The following is a 21,975-nucleotide window of genomic DNA, read 5'->3' as shown; positions in this document are numbered from 1 at the left end:
TGGTCCACATAGTATTCTCCGTCTTCAGCGATCACGTGGTCAAGGAAGAATGCCGCCAATTCCTCTTGAATTGCTCGCAGACGATCTGGTGGTAGGAGTTCATTCCGCATCCGAAAGATCTAATTTGAAGAAGGGAGTCAATACACACACACACACACACACACACACACATATATATATATATAAATGAAACTCAACACAAAATATGTAATGAAATAAAATCGTGAATATTATTGCTTACGCACTTCAAATTGTTCGTCGGAGTAGCCCCGCTCACAGGTCGTGTGGCGGATGGACTCGCAAATGTAGTATCCACAGAAATCATTCCCTTGTTCCTGCCACAACCACTTTACAAGAAACAGAGGTCAATCAAACGGATAAGCAAGAATGCCAAATGGTATTAATGAAACTAGCGCTTGAATCGATAGGAGATGCGCGGAACATGCTATTATATAGTACTTACTTTTGGGTGTCTAAATTCCAGCTTCTTTGGCAGTCCCGGAGCTTTTTTGGTGAATTTTCTCCAAACCCTGCCAGGCAAAGAAAACAATTACTTGATATCAGAAATGAACAAAGTTGCTGATATGCATGGTGGATAATGATCAATTTAACTTACTTCTCGAGCATTTGAGTCATGTCCGCATACTCCTTCGGATCTTTTCGTTTAGAGTCCAAGACAGTTACTACTCCCTGCTCAAGCTTAATCTCTAGGAGAATATAGTGGAAGCTGCGCACGCATGCATGAACTCATCAATTACATTACTATAACATTGACTAATATATATATATATAAGGGAAACCGAATATGCACAAGACAGTAACACTCACTTGAAGTTGTAAGGAAAGAGTATTATATCTTTGTTTTCATTTACTACCAAAGATCGTAGCAAGTTGGCCTCGGTATCTGCGGCACGCAATTTAACCTCAGTTGCATCTATGAGATATGTGTTAATGAACCCAATATCACCGACTTGTCTTTTCTTCAATTTGACGATCTTCAATCTGCATAATATAGTGAGGATAATTATAAATACATGCAATGAAAGAGCTGAGCTATATAGAGAGACTTAATGACAGAAGTAGTACTACTTACAGATAGTAGCAGGTGACCGTTGCTTTATCGAGGGCCAATTGATTGAAAAACTAATAGAACTCCTCAAATGGAATAGGCAACAGTTCAATTCCAACGAGGTCATGCTCCGGTTTAACTCTCACATCCAAACTATCCCTCCCCCCAGACTCTGCAGATTTTCAAGTACCAATCATGCAATCTTCGCATCATCGTTGATAGAGATCTTTCATCTTTGACGAGAGGCTTCCCGTACTTGTATCTTTGTATCTGCACCTCCAAGAAATCATAATGTACATCGTCGGGCAGGTAATCTCCAAGATTTCCATAACCGGGCACCATCCTCGGATCATTAGCGATGATGTCGCTAGACACCTTGAGCGGGGCGCACGATTGATCCGCTTGTTCGCCGAGCTGGGCAATTTGTTTCCCAGCTCGTCCTTCTGCTAACCTTTGATCACTTCTAGTACTTCCCGACCGCTTCGCTTCATGAAATGACTTTTCAATAATGCGGTCATAGTTGTCTTTCGGCGGACACTTTGCTGGTTTCTTCAGGGCAGCCAGAGTGCGCTTTGCTTTCACCGGATCTATCTTCTCCTCCGGAGGTGGATGTCTCTGTGCTTTCAACCCTTCAAGCCAGTCCTTCACTTCGGCTTTAGCGATATTCGCGTTTCCTCGTCGGACCTCTCGTTTGGTAACTTCTCTAGAGGCGTGAGAGAAGGACCGAATCTGTATTGCCTCCCGCCTCTGGCTGTACTGCTAGACGCCGGCAAAACAGACGGAGCGGTTGTCTTTCCTTGCTTATGCGGCGGAGGAGAAGGACTACGATGCGCCGGAGCAGCCGGAGCGGCGGCGGGTCTCTTCCACCCTTGCTGACGAGGCGGAGAAGGAGGAGGCTGGCTGCTCCGGCGCGCCAGCGCAGGCGGAGAAGGAGGCGGAGTGCCGCCACGCGCCGGAGAAGGAGCTTGAGTGCCCTGATCGTCACTCGCCGGAGGAGGAGGCGGTGGAGGAGGCGGAGTGCCCTGACTCGCCGGAGGAGGAGGAGGAGGCGGAGGCGTCCAGCTCAGAATGTTGATGAGGTCCTTCCGCCATAGGCATGGAGTCTTTAGAGAAGAACCCAGCCGAGTCTCCCCTTCACCAGTAGGGTGGTCAAGCTGGAGGTCTTCAAATCCCTCTGTTATTTCATCCACCATCACCCTAGCATATCCTTCTGGAATCGGCCGGCAGTGAAAAGTTGCTCCGGGTCCAGTACGATAAATAGAGCCAGCAGCCGCCTTGACCTTCATATTAATCCATTGCGTCATAAGGTGGCAATTTTGAGACTCCGTGATAGCATCCACGGGATAGCTGGCAGGAGCCGTCAAGACATGCTCCGGCTGAAGCAACTCGGTGGAAGCCACGCTACTTCTCCGCTGAGATGGCGGGGTAGCTTCGGGGAAGCTTCGGCAGTTCTCTTGCAGCGATTTGCTTCTCGTTCCTCTATCGCTTGTACCCTAGCGTGCAGCGCCTGCAGTTCGGTCTGTTGCACTTTCTTCCTCCTCTCGTGGCATTTGTAACCGTCTGCGTCCGGAAACCCAGCACTCCACGGAACGGAGCCCGGCATGCCTCGTGTCCGTCCAGGGTGCTCAGGATTCCCGAGGGCCATTGTGAGCTCGTCGTTCTCTCTGTCGGGAACGAACGTCTCTTGCTGCGCTGCTTTGATATAGTGCCGAAGCTTCTTGAGTGGTATTTCCAATTGCTTGTCCATCCAAATGCACCACCTTGATACAGGGTCCAAGGTTCCGCCAGCCCCGAAGAACCAAGTCCGGCAATGGTCTGGCCAGTTCATTGTCTTTGGTTCGATCCCTTTCCGAAGCAGATCATTCTCAGCCTTGGCCCACTTAGGCCGGGCTCTGAGGTAGCCACCTGACCCCGTGCGATGGTGATGCATCTTCTTCGCAGCATTTTGCTAGTTTGTCGCCGACATCTTCTTACTCTTTTCCGATGTCTTATAGGCCACAAATGTGGGCCAGTCATCTCTGATCTTCTCATATATGCCCTTGAATTCTGGTGTCTCTTTTTTACAGACAAACTTATTCAGGTGTTTCTTCCACCCCCTGAATAGGTCTGCCATCTTCGTGAGAGCAAAAGACTTGATTAATTCCTCTTTAACTGGCTTCGCCGGATCATCCTCTGGCGGTAGGGTGAAATTTGACTTCAGCTCAGTCCAAAGATCTTCTTTCTGCATATCAGTGACATAAGACACCTGAGGGTCTTCTGCAGCCGGCTTTAACCATTGCTGGATGCTGATCGGGATCTTGTCCCTAACCAGAACCCCGCACTGATTAACAAATGCGTTCTTTGTCCGGATGGGTTCAATCAGTTGGCCGGTGCGCGCGATTTCTGTGATCTCAAACTTTTCATCCGAGCTCAACTTTTTCTTCGGGCCTCGTCTCCTTACCGAAGATGTGCTCGATCCGGAGGGCTAGAAAAAAGAACAAAGACGAGAGTTAATTAATATGTGTACATACCAAAACAATGAATGCATCAATTAACTAGTCAGCACAGGCTTAACTAATATATATACCTGTTGGCCGGACTTGGTTCGGTCACCGGAGCCGTCATCACGGTCTCCTTCTTGCACCGGCATTGGGTCACTAGAGCCGTCCTCACGGTCTACTTCTTGCATGTGCATTGGGTCACCGGAGCCATCATAATCATAGCCTACTTCTTCATCCTCTCTTTCTAGCAGCTCATCGGTGTCGTTGAGAAACGACAAGACGGCATCACGTCCGTTTGCGATTATGTCCAACAACATCGCTTCTTGTGCTTCGTCTCGGGGGGTGTCGTCCATAGTTTCTACAAATATTTACAACATGGCAATTACTATTCAAACATGACAGATGGATATATTAATGGCAAACGTAGAACTAGCTAGCTAATCACAGTAAGGAAGCATATATATTAATTTGTGGCCTCGACGTTGCTTCTCTAGGGTTTCGGGTGGCCTCGACAACGCTTCAAGGGTTAGGGGCGGCCTCGAGAACGCTTCAAGGAGGGGGTAATATCGACAACGACGAGATACATACACGGGGAAATAATGTTATCGGGGAGGGGGTATATCGACGACGACAGACCCCCCCCCCCCCCCACGTGTTGAAGTTATCGGGAGGGGGTATATCGACCCCCCCTGTGTTGAAGTTATCGGGAGGGGGTATATCGACCCCCCCACGTGTTGAAGTTATCGGGAGTTTATATCGACATGACATACGTACATGGGAAAATAATATTATCGGGGAGGGGGTATATCGACCACCCCCCTCGTTTTGAAGTTATCGGGAGGGGTATATCGACAACGATAGACCCGATAAAACATAAAAAAACGAAGAAATAAAAAGAGGAGAAGAAGAAAGGAATAGCTAGAGGAGAAGATCGAAGAAAAAAATAGAGGAGAAGAAGAAATAAAAAGAGGAGAAGAAGAAAGGAATAGAGGAGAAGAAGAAAGGAATATTCTATTTTCTCTTCTTCTCCTCTATTCCTTTCTTCTTCTCCTCTTCTTTTTCTTCTTTTTTCTTCTTCTTATACATTTCTCCTCTTCTTCCTATCCTCTTCTTCTTTCTTTCCACTTCTTATTTTCTTCTTTCCTATCCTTCTTTTTCTAAAATTGTAACTTTTGCATATATAAAACTTTTCTAAAATTGTAACTTTCTATATATGAACAAAAAACTTTCTATGAACAAAAAAACATTTTTAACATATGTATTTAGCAAATTCCTAATAAAAATTTAAAAAATTATAGCCACATACACATATACATCACATACACATATACATTATAGCCACATACACATATACATCACATATGAACAAAAAAAATAAAACTAATAAAAAAAACATATAGCAACTATATATGAACAGAGCCAGGTGGCGGCTCACAGCGCGGGGGCAAGCGAGGGCGCCGGCGCGGGGGGGCAGGACGGGGCAGGGGCAGGGCGACGGCGGCGAGGAGCGGGCGGCGACGGCGAGCCCGTGGCAGGGGAGCTCGAGGCGACGGCAAGGGCGGCGAGGGCGCCGGCGCGCGGGGGCGGGACGGGGCAGGGGCAGGGCGACGGCGAGCACGGGGCAGGGGCGCGGGGCGATGGCGACAGCGAGCACGGGCAGCTTGGCGGCGTCGATGAGCTCGGCGTCGTCGGGGGGGGGATGGGGATTGAAAACTGAAAATTCCGAAGTGCTACTTATATACCCAGAGCATTGGTCCCGGTTCGTGGCACAAACCGGGACGAATGCCCCCTTTGGTCCCGGTTCGTGCCACCAACCGGGACCAAAGGTCTCTTTTCAGCAGCCCAAAGGGCGGGAAGGAGAGACCTTTGGTCCCGGTTGGTGGCACCAACCGGGACTAAAGGAGGGGGCATTGGTCCCGGTTGGTGCCACGAACCGGTACCAATACCCCCCTTTAGTCTCGGTTGGTGCCACCAACCGGGACCAAAGGCCTTGTGCTGCCCCGCGGCCAAAATCTTTAGTCCCACCTCGCTAGTTGACAAGGGCTCGGAGTTGTTTATAAGCCCCACTGCGAGGCCTGTATTGAACTCCTCTCTATTGCAGGCTTCTGGGCCTAATTTTGCGCGCTGCCCTGTGGGCCTGCTGGGTCTTATAGTCCTGCATGCTAGGCCGTAGGCCTTGCAGGCTCATTGGGCAGCGCCCAATTTTTTAATGTAGTTTTTTTCCTTTTCTGCTTTATTTATTTCTGAGTTGTTTTTTGCTGTATTTAGAGTTTCTTTGTAAATATTATTGCTTTAGGTAAAACCAATTACAAACTTTCTGTTAGTGCCAGTAGTATTCAAATTTGAATAGTTTAAATTTGAAATTATTTGTAAATTGTGTGAATCATTAGCACTAGTAGAAAGTTAAAATTTGAATAGTTAAAATTTGAATTCTTTGAAATTTGTGTGAATCACAAGTTTGTGGTTAACTTTACTAAAAAAATGAACATAGATGCAACTATAGAGAAAATTCGACCTAAATTCATAGTTTTCAAATGAACTCTGAAGAAGTTGGCATAGCATGTGCATGTACAAAACGGACAATGGTATCATACTCGTCTGTTACAAAGTTGGCATGGTATCATCATAATAGTTGCGGAGAAAAGTCTTCACTTTTTCTTCGCTTGTGTCATTTGCTTATTGCGCCGTAACCATGGATAATCTTCATTGTTTATCAGGATGCTTGGGTCAGCCTTGACTTTGAAGGGAGGAATTTCATGAAACTTTTCATAATCTTCAGATATGTCTGTCTTGCCCTCCACTCCCAGGATGTCCCTTTTTCCTGAAAGAACTATGTGGCGCTTTGGCTCATGGTATGATGTATTCGCTTCCTTATCTTTTCTTTTTCTCGGTCTGGTAGACATGTCCTTCACATAGATAACCTGTGCCACATCATTGGCTAGGACGAAAGGTTCGTCAGTGTACCCATGATTTTTCAGATCCACTGTTGTCATTCCGTACTGTGGGTCTACCTGTACCCCGCTTCCTGACAGATTGACCCATTTGCACTTAAACAAAGGGACCTTAAAATCATGTCCGTAGTCAACTTCCCATATGTCCACTATGTAACCATAATATGTGTCCTTTTCCCTCTCGGTTGTTGCATCAAAGCGGACACCGCTGTTTTGGTTGGTGCTCTTTTGATCTTGGACAATCGTGTAAAATGTATTCCCATTTATCTCGTATCCTTTGTAAATCAATACAGTCAAAGATGGTCCCCTGAACAACAAGTACAGCTCATCACAAACAGTGTTGTCACCTCTGAGACGTGTTTCCAGTCGTCGCACTGCTCCGGGTGTTTGGAGCGCAGACTGTTCTTGTGTTCATCGACATACGGGGTCACCAAGGTAGAGTTCTGTAGAACTGTGTAGTGTGCTTGAGACCAAGAATATCCGTCCCTGCATATTATTGAGTCCCTTCCAAGCATGCCTTTTCCAGTCAGTCTCCCCTCATACCGCCATTTAGGGAGACCTATCTTATTAAGGCCAGGAATGAAGTCAACACAAAACCTGATGACATCCTCTGTTTGATGGCCCATGGAGATGCTTCCTTCTGGCATAGCGCGGTTATGGACATATTTCTTTAGGACTCCCATGAACCTCTCAAAGGGGAACATATTGTGTAGAAATACGGGCCCCAGAATGACAATATCGTCGACTAGATGAACTAGGACGTGCGTCATGATATTGAAGAAGGATGGTGGGAACACCAGCTCACTGACAAGACATTGCGCCACATCACTCCTTAGCCTTGGTACGATTTCTGGATCGATCACCTTCTGAGAGATTGCATCGAGGAATGCACATAGCTTCACAATGGCTAATCGGACGTTTTTCGGTAGAAGCCCCCTCAATGCAACCGGAAGCAGTTGCGTCATAATCACGTGGCAGTCATGAGACTTTAGGTTCTGGAACTTTTTCTCTGGCATATTTATTATTCCCTTTATATTCGACGAGAAGGCAGTTGGGACCTTCATACTGAGCAGGCATTCAAAGAAGATTTCTTTCTCTTCTTTCGTAAGAGCGTAGCTGGCAGGACCTTCATACTGCTTCGGAGGCATGCCGCCTTTTTCGTGCAAACGTTGCAGGTCCTCCAGTGCCTCAGGTGTATCTTTTGTCTTTCCATACACGCCCAAGAAGCCTAGCTGGTTCACGCAAAGGTTCTTCGTCACATGCATCACGTCGATTGAAGAGCAGACCTCTAGGTCTTTCCAGTAGGGTAGGTCCCAAAATATAGATTTCTTCTTCCACATGGGTGCGTACATGTCCCTCAGCGTCATTCGGAACAGCTAGTGCGCCGGGGCCCTTTCCAAAGATTACGTGTAAATCATTGACCATAGCAAGTACGTGATCACCGGTACGCATGGCGGGCTTCTTCCGGTGATCTGCCTCGCCTTTGAAATGCTTGCCTTTCTTTCGACATTGATGGTTGGTCGGAAGAAATCGACGATGGCCCAGGTACACATTCTTCCTGCATTTGTCCAGGTATATAATTTCAGTGTCATCTAAACAGTGCGTGCATGCGTGGTATCCTTTGTTTGTCTGTCCTGAAAGGTTACTGAGAGCGGGCCAATCGTTGATGGTCATGAACAGCAACGCCTTTAGGTTAAATTCCTCCTGTCTGTGCTCATCCCACGCACGTACACCGTTTCCATTCCACAGCTGTAAAAGTTCTTCAACTAATGGCCTTAGGTACACATCAATGTCATTGCCGGGTTGCTTAGGGCCTTGGATGAGAACTGGCATCATAATGAACTTCCGCTTCATGCACATCCAAGGAGGAAGGTTATACATACATAGAGTCACGGGCCAGGTGCTGTGATTGCTGCTCTGCTCCCCGAAAGGATTAATGCCATCCGCGCTTAAAGCAAACCATACGTTCCTTGGGTCCTTTGCAAACTCCTCCCAGTACGTTCTCTCGATTTTTCTCCACTGCGACCCGTCAGCGGGTGCTCTCAACTTCCTGTCTTTCTTACGGTCCTCACTGTGCCATCGCATCAACTTGGCATGCTCTCCATTTCCGAACAGACGTTTCAACCGTGGTATTATAGGAGCATACCACAACACCTTCGCAGGAACCCTCTTCCTGGCGGGCTCGCCATCAACATCACTAGGGTCATCTCGTCTGATCTTATACCGCAATGCACCGCATACTAGGCATGCGTTCAGATCCTTGTATGCACCACGGTAGAGGATGCAGTCATTAGGGCATGCATGTATCTTCTGCACCTCCAATCCTAGAGGGTATACGACCTTCTTTGCTGCGTATGTATTGTCGGGCAATTCGTTATCCTTTGGAAGCTTCTTCTTCAATATTTTCAGTAGCTTCTCAAATCCTTTGTCAGCCACAGCATTCTCTGCCTTCCACTGCAGCAATTCTAGTACGGTACTGAGCTTTGTGTTGCCATCTTTGCAATTGGGGTACAACCCTTTTTTGTGATCCTCTTATATGCGATCGAACTTCAGCTTCTCCTTTTGACTTTTGCATTGCGTCCTTGCATCGACAATGACCCGGCGGAGATCATCATCATTGGGCGCATCGTCTGGTTCCTCTTGATCTTCAGCAGCTTCACCCGTTGCAGCATCATTGGGCACATCGTCTGGTTCCTCTTGATCTTCACCAGCTCCCCCCATTGCAGCATCACCGTATTTAGGGGGCACATAGTTGTCATCGTACTCTTCTTCTTCGTCGTCTTCCATCATAACCCCTATTTCTTCGTGCCTCGTCCAAACATTATAGTGTGGCATGAAACCCTTGTAAAGCAGGTGGGAGTGAAGGATTTTCCGGTTAGAGTAAGACATCGTATTCCCACATTTAGTGCATGAACAACACATAAAACCATTCTGCTTGTTTGCCTCAGCCGCATTGAGAAACTCATGCACGCCCTTAATGTACTTGGAGGTGTGTCTGTCACCGTACATCCAATGCCGGTTCATCTGCGTGCATTATATTGAATTAAGTGTGTCGAAAACCATTACAGAACATCGTAAATAGATAATTAAGTGACCAAATTAATAGAAGTTCATCATCACATTAAAACCAAAGTACATACATAGTTCTCATCTAACAACATATAGCTCTCCAGAGCATCTAATTAATTTTCACCATACATTGAAACTATGTAAAACATTTCAATGCGAAAATAAATGCGATCATAATCGCAACCAAGGTAACAATTGATCCAACGGCATAATGATACCAAGCCTCGGTATGAATGGCATATTTTCTAATCTTTCTAATCTTCAACCGCATTGCATCCATCTTGATCTTGTGATCATCGACGACATCCGCAACATGCAACTCCAATATCATCTTCTCGTCCTCAATTTTTTTATTTTTTCCTTCAAGAAATTGTTTTCTTCTTCAACTAAATTTAACCTCTCGACAATAGGGTCCATCTTGATCTTGTGATCATCGACGACTTCCGCAACATGCAACTCCAATTCCATCTTCTCCTCCTCCATTTTTTCCAATTTTTTCTTCAAGGAAATGTTTTCCTCTTCAACTAAATTTAACCTCTCCACAAGAGGGTCGGTTGGAATTTCCGGTTCAACTACCTCCTAGACATATAAAAACATCTATGCATGTCAGGTTGGTCGGCATAATTGTCATAAACACTAAAACAAATAGTTATAAATTAAAGATAATATACCACATCCAATCGTAGACACGACGAGGGCCCACGTGGGGGGATATCAAAACCATCGCACTATATAATAACAAGCAATAATAAACATAAGAAAATTAGACAAATATCGATCTAAAGCAATAATAACAAACAATAATAAAAGTAAGAAAAGCATGGACATAACAAGAGGCTCACCACGGTGGTGCCGGTGACGAGATCGTCAGGGGCGATCGACGGCGGCAAAGACAGGGACGGGACGTGACGGACCGCTAAACCTAGACAAATCTTGGAGAAAATGGAGCTTCAAGTTCGAGCTTCGAGAGGAGAAAAGCTTAACTAGTGTGGCTCGGGCATTCCATCGAACACGTTCTGTGCATAGGAGGTGAGCTAGAGCACCACCAAGCTACATCTTGAAGATGCTAATTTGTGTTCTTTCTTTCGATGCAGGACAATGCAATTGGATTGGGCTAATGCCACGTTGCTTGAGAAGCTTGTATACCTCACATATCGCGTGAGAACACCTGTTGTCCAGATTAATTTCATATAGACTGATAAATTTATCGTGCATAACAGCTATACGATGAAAAAGCAATGACAGAAAATACTTCCTTTGTTTCTTGAGCTCACAGAAGACTTACTTTAGGGACTCAGATTTTCTTTGAAATTACTACACAAAACATACTTTTTGTCCGGGATTCATCTGACGAGGAACCGAACGAAGTGCTGCTAGATGTGGATGGTTTGAGCTTGAACATCATACCGACATTTTACAAAAAATGTTGTCTGTATAGCATTGTTGTCTTTTTCCTTTTGTTTTGAGTTGTCAACGACTATGCTGATTCAATGTTTCTTTCTTGTTCTGCCATCAAAGCTTTCGAGCCGCTTGAGCGTATAGCAAATGGAGCTCAAGCAGTTTGTTGACTCCAAGCTTTATTGACAGGACTACCTACTGAGAGGTAAATAATGCCTCTTTTATTCATAAAATCAAATATTTTCATTAATATTTATTGAATGCACTCTTATGCATTCTTTAGTACAAATATATTGTATCAAATTAATGTATTCATCTCATGATATTTAAAAATATATTTTTTTCCGTTGCAACGCACGGACTCTTTTGCTAATTTATTTATAACAAGAAAACGTATGCGTGCATGTAATGATTAATTGATCTATCTAATTTACAACAAATCTTACTAGCAACATCATAAAAATAATTTTGCACTTTAACAACTACATGTACTCATTTAATACCAAATAGTACAAATGTTGGTAAAGTTACTAATATTCGCTTTGCTCTAAATTCATGAGACACTAATGTAACAACATACACCTGGGACAAGATTTGATCGGCTGGAATATAATAACATATTTAACTTACCTTCATTAGGTTGTTGCCTGTATACTTTAGAAAAGTATTATATATGCACTTAGTCTCATATTTGGTTGCAATTTACCTTTAGGCAAATCACATAATATGTTCACGTCAATTAACTTTCTAAAATCCTAGCCCGCGCATCGAGCGGGCCACTTTGCTAGTTGCCATAAAAATATAATCCGAGACACTACTGTACATTCCGATGGACTCTGATCGATGCATATCTTGATGCAATCATTCGAGAGCGATGGTGGTATCAGTATGCATGATGGGGAATCAGATGGAAAGGTGGCATAGTGGAGAATCGGTCCGTCAAGTCGTCAACCCCTTTGTGCACCCTCCAATCAACCCGGCCGCCTTTTCTTGCGTGGAAAGAGAGGCAGAGAGATAATATTAAGTGGCCTTCCACCAACCGCATTACAGCGACACTTAAACTTTCTTTTTTCCTTTGTGTGTGCGAGTGATGATCATGCATCATTGTCAGAGCAGCAACTTCAATTCAAGGGTCGATGGAAAAAAGTTATTTAATCAGGTTGTACCCCAACCATACACATAGGCGCACAGTCTACAAATAAGCACCACTTCCTCCAGCTACCTACACTACCAGAAAAACTGTGTTTGCCGACGGCCAAATCTATGCCGACGGCCCCCGTCGGCATCGCCGCACCTATGCCGACGGCCAAGGGTGGGCCGTAGGTGTAGAAAAGCCGTCGGCATACATTGATCTATGCCGACGGGGCCGTCGGCATAGACGTGGCCGTCGGGACCGCCCGAGATAAGCCTACGGCGCCCGTCGGCATAGGACAGGCCGTCGGCATATCCCGGGCCCAACTCCCTGGTCAGTGCTGACGCTTGACGGCGTTTATCCTACGCCGACAGGCGGTAACGGCGACCGTCGGCATATCTGTGGCAGAGGTATGCCTACAGCGTAGCCGTCGGCATAGGCCCCTCTGCCACGTCAACGATCCGTATGACACACCACGTCATCGATCCGTGTGTGCACAGATATGCCGACGGCCTGGCCGTCGGCATATGTTTACTTTACTTAATTTTTTATATTATCTGTGGCAGAGGTATGCCTACGGCACGGCCGTCGGCATAGGCCCCTTCGCCACGTCATTGATCCCTGTGCCACGCCCCGTCATCGATCCGCGGGATAACCTGCATGTGTGCACAGATATGCCGACGGCGTTGCCGTCGGCATACGTATATTTTACTTTATTTTTTTATTTTTACTTTGTTTTGTTATTTTTACTTTATTTTAGTTTTTGTTTTTGCATAAGATAATTATGCCTTATCTAAAAAAACATTCCCGATGGTATATCGATTGCCGCCCCCCGTTACGAACGTCGCTATCGCCGTGTCACGGAGGGGGTGAACGGACGCGTGGGGTCTACACGGAGGGGATCTTGCTGTGGGTCTGACCCGGATGTTGCTCTAGAGTGTTCCTATGGGCTGACCTAACACAACCGGGTGGGGAGGTCCACTGGTCAAAGCCCGTCCGTGCAAAGTCAAAGGGCTAGATCGCGTGGTCAATCGCTACAGGGTTAGGCGGGACGGGGGCCCTGGGGGGTAGCAATGCCACCGAAGCGTGGCACCGGGCCCTCATACATGCGGGGTGGTGTGGTGGCATGTCTGAAGAGGCGGCACGCGTGTCCGGGGTGTGCCCCCCCTCACGGACGGCGCCGCCGACGGCACCTGGAGGGGGGAAACGGACGCGTGGGGTCTACACGGAGGGGATCTTGCTGTGGGTCTGGCCCGGATGTTGCTCCAGAGTGTTCCTATGGGCTGACCTAACACAACCGGGTGGGGAGGTCCACTGGTGAAAGCCCGTCCGTGCAAAGTCAAAGGGCTAGATCGCGTGGTCAATCGCTATAGGGTTAGGCGGGACGGGGGCCCTGGGGGTAGCAATGCCACCGGAGCGTGGCACCGGGCACTCATACATGCGGGGTGGTGTGGTGGCATGTCTGAAGAGGCGGCACGCGTGTCCGGGGTGTGCCTCCCCTCACGGACGGCGCCGCCGCCGGCACTTGGAGGGGGTAAACGAACGCATGGGGTCTACACGGAGGGGATCTTGCTGTGGGTCTGGCCCGGATGTTGCTCCAGAGTGTTCCTATGGGCTGACCTAACACAACCGGGTGGGGAGGTCCACTGGTCAAAGCCCGTCCGTGCAAAGTCAAAGGGCTAGATCGCGTGGTCAATCGCTACAGGGTTAGGCGGGACGGGGGCCCTGGGGGGTAGCAATGCCACCGGAGCGTGGCACCGGGCCCTCATACATGCGGGATGGTGTGGTGGCATGTCCGAAGAGGCGGGACGCGTGTCCGGGGTGTGCCCCCCTTCACGGACGGCGCCGCCGCCGGCACCTAGAGGGGGTAAACGGACGCGTGGGGTCTACACGGAGGGGATCTTGCTGTGGGTCTGGCCCGGATGTTGCTCCAGAGTGTTCCTATGGGCTGACCTAACACAACCGGGTGGGGAGGTCCACTGGTCAAAGCCCGTCCGTGCAAAGTTAAAGGGCTAGATCGCGTGGTCAATCGCTACAGGGTTAGGCGGGACGGGGGCCCTGGGGGGTAGCAATGCCACCGGAGCGTGGCACCGGGCCCTCATACATGCGGGGTGGTGTGGTGGCATGTCTGAAGAGGCGGCATGCGTGTCCGGGGTGTGCCCCCCCTCACGGACGGCGCCGCCGCCGGCACCTGGAGGGGGGAAACGGACGCGTGGGGTCTACACGGAGGGGATCTTGCTGTGGGTCTAGCCCAGATGTTGCTCCAGAGTGTTCCTATGGGCTGACCTAACACAACCGGGTGGGGAGGTCCACTGGTCAAAGCCCGTCCGTGCAAAGTCAAAGGGCTAGATCGCGTGGTCAATCGCTACAGGGTTAGGCGGGACGGGGGCCCTGGGGGGTAGCAATGCGACCGGAGCGTGGCACCGGGCCCTCATACATGCGGGGTGATGTGGTGGCATGTCTGAAGAGGCGGCACGCGTGTCCGGGGTGTGCCCCCCCTCACGGACGGCGCCGACGCCGGCACCTGGAGGGGGGAAACGGACGCGTGGGGTCTACACGGAGGGGATCTTGCTGTGAGTCTGGCCCGGATGTTGCTCCAAAGTGTACCTATGGGCTGACCGAACACAACCGGGTGGGGAGGTCCGCTGGTCAAAGCCCGTCCGTGCAAAGTCAAAGGGCTAGATCGCGTGGTCAATCGCTACAGGGTTAGGCGGGACGGGGGCCCTGGGGGTAGCAATGCCACCGGAGCGTGGCACCGGGCCCTCATACATGCGGGGTGATGTGGTGGCATGTCTGAAGAGGCGGCACACGTCTCCGGGGTGTGCCCCCCCTCACGGACGGCGCCGTCGCCGGCACCTGGAGGGGGGAAACGGACGCGTGGGGTCTACACGGAGGGGATCTTGCTATGGGTCTGGCGCGGATATTGCTCCAGAGTGTTCCTATGGGCTGACCTAACACAACCGGGTGGGGAAGTCCACTGGTCAAAGCCCGTCCGTGCAAAGTCAAAGGGCTAGATCGCGTGGTCAATCGCTACAGGGTTAGGCGGGACGGGGGCCCTGGGGGGTAGCAATGCCACCGGAGCGTGGCACCGGGCCCTCATACATGCGGGGTGGTGTGGTGGCATGTCCAAAGAGGCGGCACACGTCTCCGGGATGTGCCCCCCTTCACGGACGGCGCCGCCGCCGACACCTTGAGGGGGGAAACGGACGTGTCGGGTCTACACGGAGGGGATCTTGCTGTGGGTCTGGCCCGGATGTTGCTCCAAAGTGTACCTATGGGCTGACCGAACACAACCGGGTGGGGAGGTCCGCTGGTCAAAGCCCGTCCGTGCAAAGTCAAAGGGCTAGATCGCGTGGTCAATCGCTACAGGGTTAGGCGTGACGGGGGCCCTGGGGGGTAGCAATGCCACCGGAGCGTGGCACCGGGCCCTCATACATGCGAGGTGGTTTGGTGGCATGTCCGAAGAGGCGGCACACGTCTCCGGGATGTGCCCCCCTTCACGGACGGCGCCGCCGCCGGCACCTGGAGGGGGGAAACGGACGTGTCGGGTCTACACGGAGGGGATCTTGTTGTGGGTCTGGCCCGGATGTTGCTCCAAAGTGTACCTATGGGCTGACCGAACACAACCGGGTGGGGAGGTCCGCTGGTCAAAGCCCGTCCGTGCAAACTCAAAGGGCTAGATCCCGTGGTCAAACGCTACAGGGTTAGGCGGGTCGGGGGCCCTGGGGGTAGCAATGCCACCGGAGCATCGCACCGGGCCCTCATACATGCGGGGTGGTTTGGTGGCATGTCCGAAGAGGCGGCACACGTCTCCGGGGTGTGCCCTCCCTCACGAACGGCGCCGCCACCGGCACCTGGAGGGGGGAAACGGACGTGGCGGGTCTACACGGAGGGGATCTTGTTGTGGGTCTGGCCCGGATGTTGCTCCAAAGTGTACCTATGGGCTGACCGAACACAACCGGGTGGGGAGGTCCGCTGGTCAAAGCCCGTCCGTGCAAAGTCAAAGGGCTAGATCCCGTGGTCAAACGCTACAGGGTTAGGCGGGACGGGGGCCCTGGGGGTAGCAATGCCACCGGAGCGTAACACCGGACCCTCATACATGCGGGGTGATGTGGTGGCATGTCTGAAGAGGCGGCACGCGTGTCCGGGGTGTGCCCCCCCTCACGGACGGCGCCGTCGCCGGCACCTGGAGGGGGGAAACGGACGTAGCGGGTCTACACGGAGGGGATCTTGTTGTGGGTCTGGCCCGGATGTTGCTCCAGAGTGTACCTATGGGCTGACCGAACACAACCGGGTGGGGAGGTCCGCTGGTCAAAGCCCGTCCGTGCAAAGTCAAAGGGCTAGATCCCGTGGTCAAACGCTACAGGGTTAGGCGGGACGGGGGCCCTGGGGGTAGCAATGCCACCGGAGCGTAACACCGGACCCTCATACATGCGGGGTGATCTGGTGGCATGTCTGAAGAGGTGGCACGCGTGTCCGGGGTGTGCCCCCCCTCACGGACGGCGCCGTCGCCGGCACCTGGAGGGGGGAAACGGACGCGTGGGGTCTACACGGAGGGGATCTTGCTGTGGGTCTGGCGCGGATATTGCTCCAGAGTGTTCCTATGGGCTGACCTAACACAACCGGGTGGGGAAGTCCGCTGGTCAAAGCCCGTCCGTGCAAAGTCAAAGGGCTAGATCGCGTGGTCAATCGCTACAGGGTTAGGCGGGACGGGGGCCCTGGGGGGTAGCAATGCCACCGGAGCGTGGCACCGGGCCCTCATACATGCCGGGTGGTGTGGTGGCATGTCCGAAGAGGCGGCACACGTCTCCGGGATGTGCCCCCCTTCACGGACGGCGCCGCCGCCGGCACCTGGAGGGGGGAAACGGACGTGTCGGGTCTACACGGAGGGGATCTTGTTGTGGGTCTGGCCCGGATGTTGCTCCAAAGTGTACCTATGGGCTGACCGAACACAACCGGGTGGGGAGGTCCCCTGGTCAAAGCCCGTCCGTCCAAAGTCAAAGGGCTAGATCCCGTGGTCAAACGCTACAGGGTTAGGCGGGTCGGGGGCCCTGGGGGTAGCAATGCCACCGGAGCATCGCACCGGGCCCTCATACATGCGGGGTGGTTTGGTGGCATGTCCGAAGAGGCGGCACACGTCTCCGGGGTGTGCCCCCCCTCATGAACGGGGCCGCCACCGGCACCTGGAGGGGGGAAACGGACGCGGCGGGTCTACACGGAGGGGATCTTGTTGTGGGTCTGGCCTGGATGTTGCTCCAAAGTGTACCTATGGGATGACCGAACACAACCGGGTGGGGAGGTCCGCTGGTCAAAGCCCGTCCGTGCAAAGTCAAAGGGCTAGATCCCGTGGTCAAACGCTACAGGGTTAGGCGGGTCGGGGGCCCTGGGGGTAGCAATGCCACCGGAGCATCGTACCGGGCCCTCATACATGCGGGGTGGTTTGGTGGCATGTCCGAAGAGGCGGCACACGTCTCCGGGGTGTGCCCCCGCTCACGAACGGCGCCGCCACCGGCACCTGGAGGGGGGAAACGGACGCGGCGGGTCTACACGGAGGGGATCTTGTTGTGGGTCTGGCCCGGATGTTGCTCCAAAGTGTACCTATGGGCTGACCGAACACAACCAGGTGGGGAGGTCCGCTGGTCAAAGCCCGTCCGTGCAAAGTCAAAGGGCTAGATCCCGTGGTCAAACGATACAGGGTTAGGCGGGTCGGGGGCCCTGGGGGTAGCAATGCCACCGGAGCATCGCACCGGGCCCTCATACATGCGGGGTGGTTTGGTGGCATGTCCGAAGAGGCGGCACACGTCTCCGGGGTGTGCCCTCCCTCACGAACGGCGCCGCCACCGGCACCTGGAGGGGGGAAACAGACGTGGCGGGTCTACACGGAGGGGATCTTGTTGTGGGTCTGGCCCGGATGTTGCTCCAAAGTGTACCTATGGGCTGACCGAACACAACCGGGTGGGGAGGTCCGCTGGTCAAAGCCCGTCCGTGCAAAGTCAAAGGGCTAGATCCCGTGGTCAAATGCTACAGGGTTAGGCGGGACGGGGGCCCTGGGGGTAGCAATGCCACCGGAGCGTAACACCGGACCCTCATACATGCGGGGTGATGTGGTGGCATGTCTGAAGAGGCGGCACGCGTGTCCGGGGTGTGCCCCCCCTCACGGACGGCGCCGTCGCCGGCACCTGGAGGGGGGAAACGGACGTAGCGGGTCTACACGGAGGGGATCTTGTTGTGGGTCTGGCCCGGATGTTGCTCCAGAGTGTACCTATGGGCTGACCGAACACAACCGGGTGGGGAGGTCCGCTGGTCAAAGCCCGTCCGTGCAAAGTCAAAGGGCTAGATCCCGTGGTCAAACGCTACAGGGTTAGGCGGGTCGGGGGCCCTGGGGGGTAGCAATGCCACCGGAGCGTGGCACCGGGCCCTCATACATGCGGGGTGGTTTGGTGGCATGTCCGAAGAGGCGGCACACGTCTCCGGGGTGTGCCCCTCCTCACGAACGGCGCCGCCATCAGCACCTGGAGGGGGGAAACGGACGCGGCGGGTCTACACGGAGGGGATCTTGTTGTGGGTCTGGCCCGGATGTTGCTCCAAAGTGTACCTATGGGCTGACCGAACACAACCGGGTGGGGAGGTCCGCTGGTCAAAGCCCGTCCGTGCAAAGTCAAAGGGCTAGATCCCGTGGTCAATCGCTACAGGGTTAGGCGGGATGGGGGCCCTGGGGGGTAGCAATGCCACCGGAGCGTGGCACCGGGCCCTCATACATGCGGGGTGGTGTGGTGGCATGTCCGAAGAGGCGGCACACGTCTCCGGGATGTGCCCCCCTTCGCGGACGGCGCCGCCGCCGGCACCTGGAGGGGGGAAACGGACGTGTCGGGTCTACACGGAGGGGATCTTGCTGTGGGTCTGGCCCGGATGTTGCTCCAAAGTGTACCGATGGGCTGACCGAACACAACCGGGTGGGGAGGTCCGCTGGTCAAAGCCCGTCCGTGCAAAGTCAAAGGGCTAGATCGCGTGGTCAATCGCTACAGGGTTAGGCGTGACGGGGGCCCTGGGGGGTAGCAATGCCACCGGAGCGCGGCACCGGGCCCTCATACATGCCGGGTGGTGTGGTGGCATGTCCGAAGAGGCGGCACACGTCTCCGGGATGTGCCCCCCTTCACGGACGGCGCCGCCGCCGGCACCTGGAGGGGGGAAACGGACGTGTCGGGTCTACACGGAGGGGATCTTGTTGTGGGTCTGGCCCGGATGTTGCTCCAAAGTGTACCTATGGGCTGACCGAACACAACCGGGTGGGGAGGTCCGCTGGTCAAAGCCCGTCCGTGCAAAGTCAAAGGGCTAGATCCCGTGGTCAAACGCTACAGGGTTAGGCGGGTCGGGGGCCCTGGGGGGTAGCAATGCCACCTGGAGGGGGGAAACGGACGCGGCGGGTCTACACGGAGGGGATCTTGTTGTGGGTCTGGCCCGGATGTTGCTCCAAAGTGTACCTATGGGCTGACCGAACACAACCGGGTGGGGAGGTCCGCTGGTCAAAGCCCGTCCGTGCAAAGTCAAAGGGCTAGATCCCGTGGTCAAATGCTACAGGGTTAGGCGGGACGGGGGCCCTGGGGGTAGCAATGCCACCGGAGCGTAACACCGGACCCTCATACATGCGGGGTGATGTGGTGGCATGTCTGAAGAGGCGGCACGCGTGTCCGGGGTGTGCCCCCCTCACGGACGGCGCCGTCGCCGGCACCTGGAGGGGGGAAACGGACGCGTGGGGTCTACACGGAGGGGATCTTGCTGTGGGTCTGGCCCGGATGTTGCTCCAGAGTGTTCCTATCGGCTGACCTAACACAACCGGGTGGGGAGGTCCGCTGGTCAAAGCCCGTCCGTGCAAAGTCAAAGGGCTAGATCCCGTGGTCAAACGCTACAGGGTTAGGCGGGTCGGGGGCCCTGGGGGGTAGCAATGCCACCGGAGTATCGCACCGGGCCCTCATACATGCGGGGTGGTTTGGTGGCATGTCCGAAGAGGCGGCACACGTCTCCGGGGTGTGCCCCCCCTCACGAACGGCGCCGCCACCGGCACCTGGAGGGGGGAAACGGACGCGGCGGGTCTACACGGAGGGGATCTTGTTGTGGGTCTGGCCCGGATGTTGCTCCAAAGTGTACCTATGGCTGACCGAACACAACCGGGTGGGGAGGTCCGCTGGTCAAAGCCCGTCCGTGCAAAGTCAAAGGGCTAGATCCCGTGGTCAAACGCTACAGGGTTAGGCGGGACGGGGGCCCTGGGGGGTAGCAATGCCACCGGAGCATCGTACCGCGCCTCATACATGTGGGGTGGTGTTGTGGCATGTCCGAAAAGGCCGCACGCGTCTCCGGTGCGTGGCCCCCCTCACGGACGGCGCCGCCGCCGGCACCTGGAGTGGGGAAACTACCGCATCGGGTCTACACGGAGTGGATTTAGCTGTGGGTTTGGCGCAGATGTTGCTCCCCGGTGTCCCTCTGGGCCGACCCGACACAACCGGGTGGAGAGGTCCACTAGTCAAAGCCCGTCCGTAGGAAGTCAAAGGGCTAGATCTCGTGGTCAACCGCTCCAGGGTTAGGCGGGACGGGGTCCCTAGGGGGTAGCAATGCCACCGGAGTGTCGTATCGGGCCCTCATACAAGCAGGGTGGTGTTGTGGCATGTCCGAAGAGGCGGCACGCATCTTCGGGGTGTGGCCCCCCTAACAGACGGCGCCGCCGCCGGCACCGGGAGGGGGGAAACGGACGTGTCGGGTCTACACGACCCCACGCGTCCGTTTCCCCCCTCCAGGTGCGGGGTACCGGGTCCCATACGGACGGTAAACTAAGAATCTAAAAATGTAATAATTGAATTAGTGAACTATTTAAACAGGTCTAATTGCTTTTCCCTCGGCGAGGTGGGACTATTTTTTTTAAAAAAGTAGTTGCCATCTATGCCTACGGCATAGCCGTCGGCATAGGCCTCCTATCTATGCCGACGGCCTGGCCGTCGGCATAGAGCCACCCTTATCCACTCGATGGACCTCTCGCTGTCAGGTGGGACCACTCCTATGCCGACGGACTGGCCGTCGGCATAGGGCCACCTTATCCTCGACCCGGCCCTCCTCCTCCACTCGTTTCTCTCCTCGATCCAACTCCCTCTCCTCGACAGCCAACCGCCGCCGCCACCCTCTCCGCGCCGTCGACGCCCCCCTAGCCGCTCGCCCCGCCACCGGCCGCCGCCATCTCCACCCACCCGCGCCGCGCCGCCGCCATCTCCACCCTCCTCCGTCGGACGCCCTCTCCGCCGCCATCTCCACCCACCCGCGCCGCGCCGCCGCCATCTCCACCCTCCTCCGTCGGACGCCCTCTCCGCCGCCGCCATCTCCACCCCCCTCCGTCGGACCCCCCACCCGCGCTGCTCCACCCCCTCCTCCGCGTCGTTGCCCCGCTGGTCGCCACCTCGCCCCGACCTGCCCTGCCCCGCCGGCCGCCACCTCGCCCCCATCCCGCGCCCCGGCCCTGCCTGGCTCCGCCCCATCGGTCGCCTCCTCGCCCCGGCCCTGCCTGGCTCTGCCTCGCCCCAGCCCTGCCGCTCCGGTGAGACCTTCACCTTTTTTTTTTCTGTTTTTAGATAGATAGATTGTTACATATATAGATAGATCGATAGATAGATCAATAGATAGATAGATTGTTAGATAGATAGATTGTTAGATATATAGATAGAGATAGATAAATTTTTTGTTCGATGAGTTGAATCGATGATGATGATGAATAGACAATGATGATGAATATATTGTTGATATTGTTAGTTGTGATGATGATGATGATGAATATTTATTTAATATTGTTAGTTGTGATGATGATGATGAATATGTGATGAAATAACCCTACATGAT

Source organism: Triticum urartu, chromosome 4A (assembly GCF_056163025.1).
Source record: "Triticum urartu cultivar PI428250 chromosome 4A, HENAU_Tu73, whole genome shotgun sequence".
In the NCBI taxonomy this organism is placed as follows: domain Eukaryota; kingdom Viridiplantae; phylum Streptophyta; class Magnoliopsida; order Poales; family Poaceae; genus Triticum; species Triticum urartu.
This window is presented reverse-complemented; position numbering follows the sequence as displayed.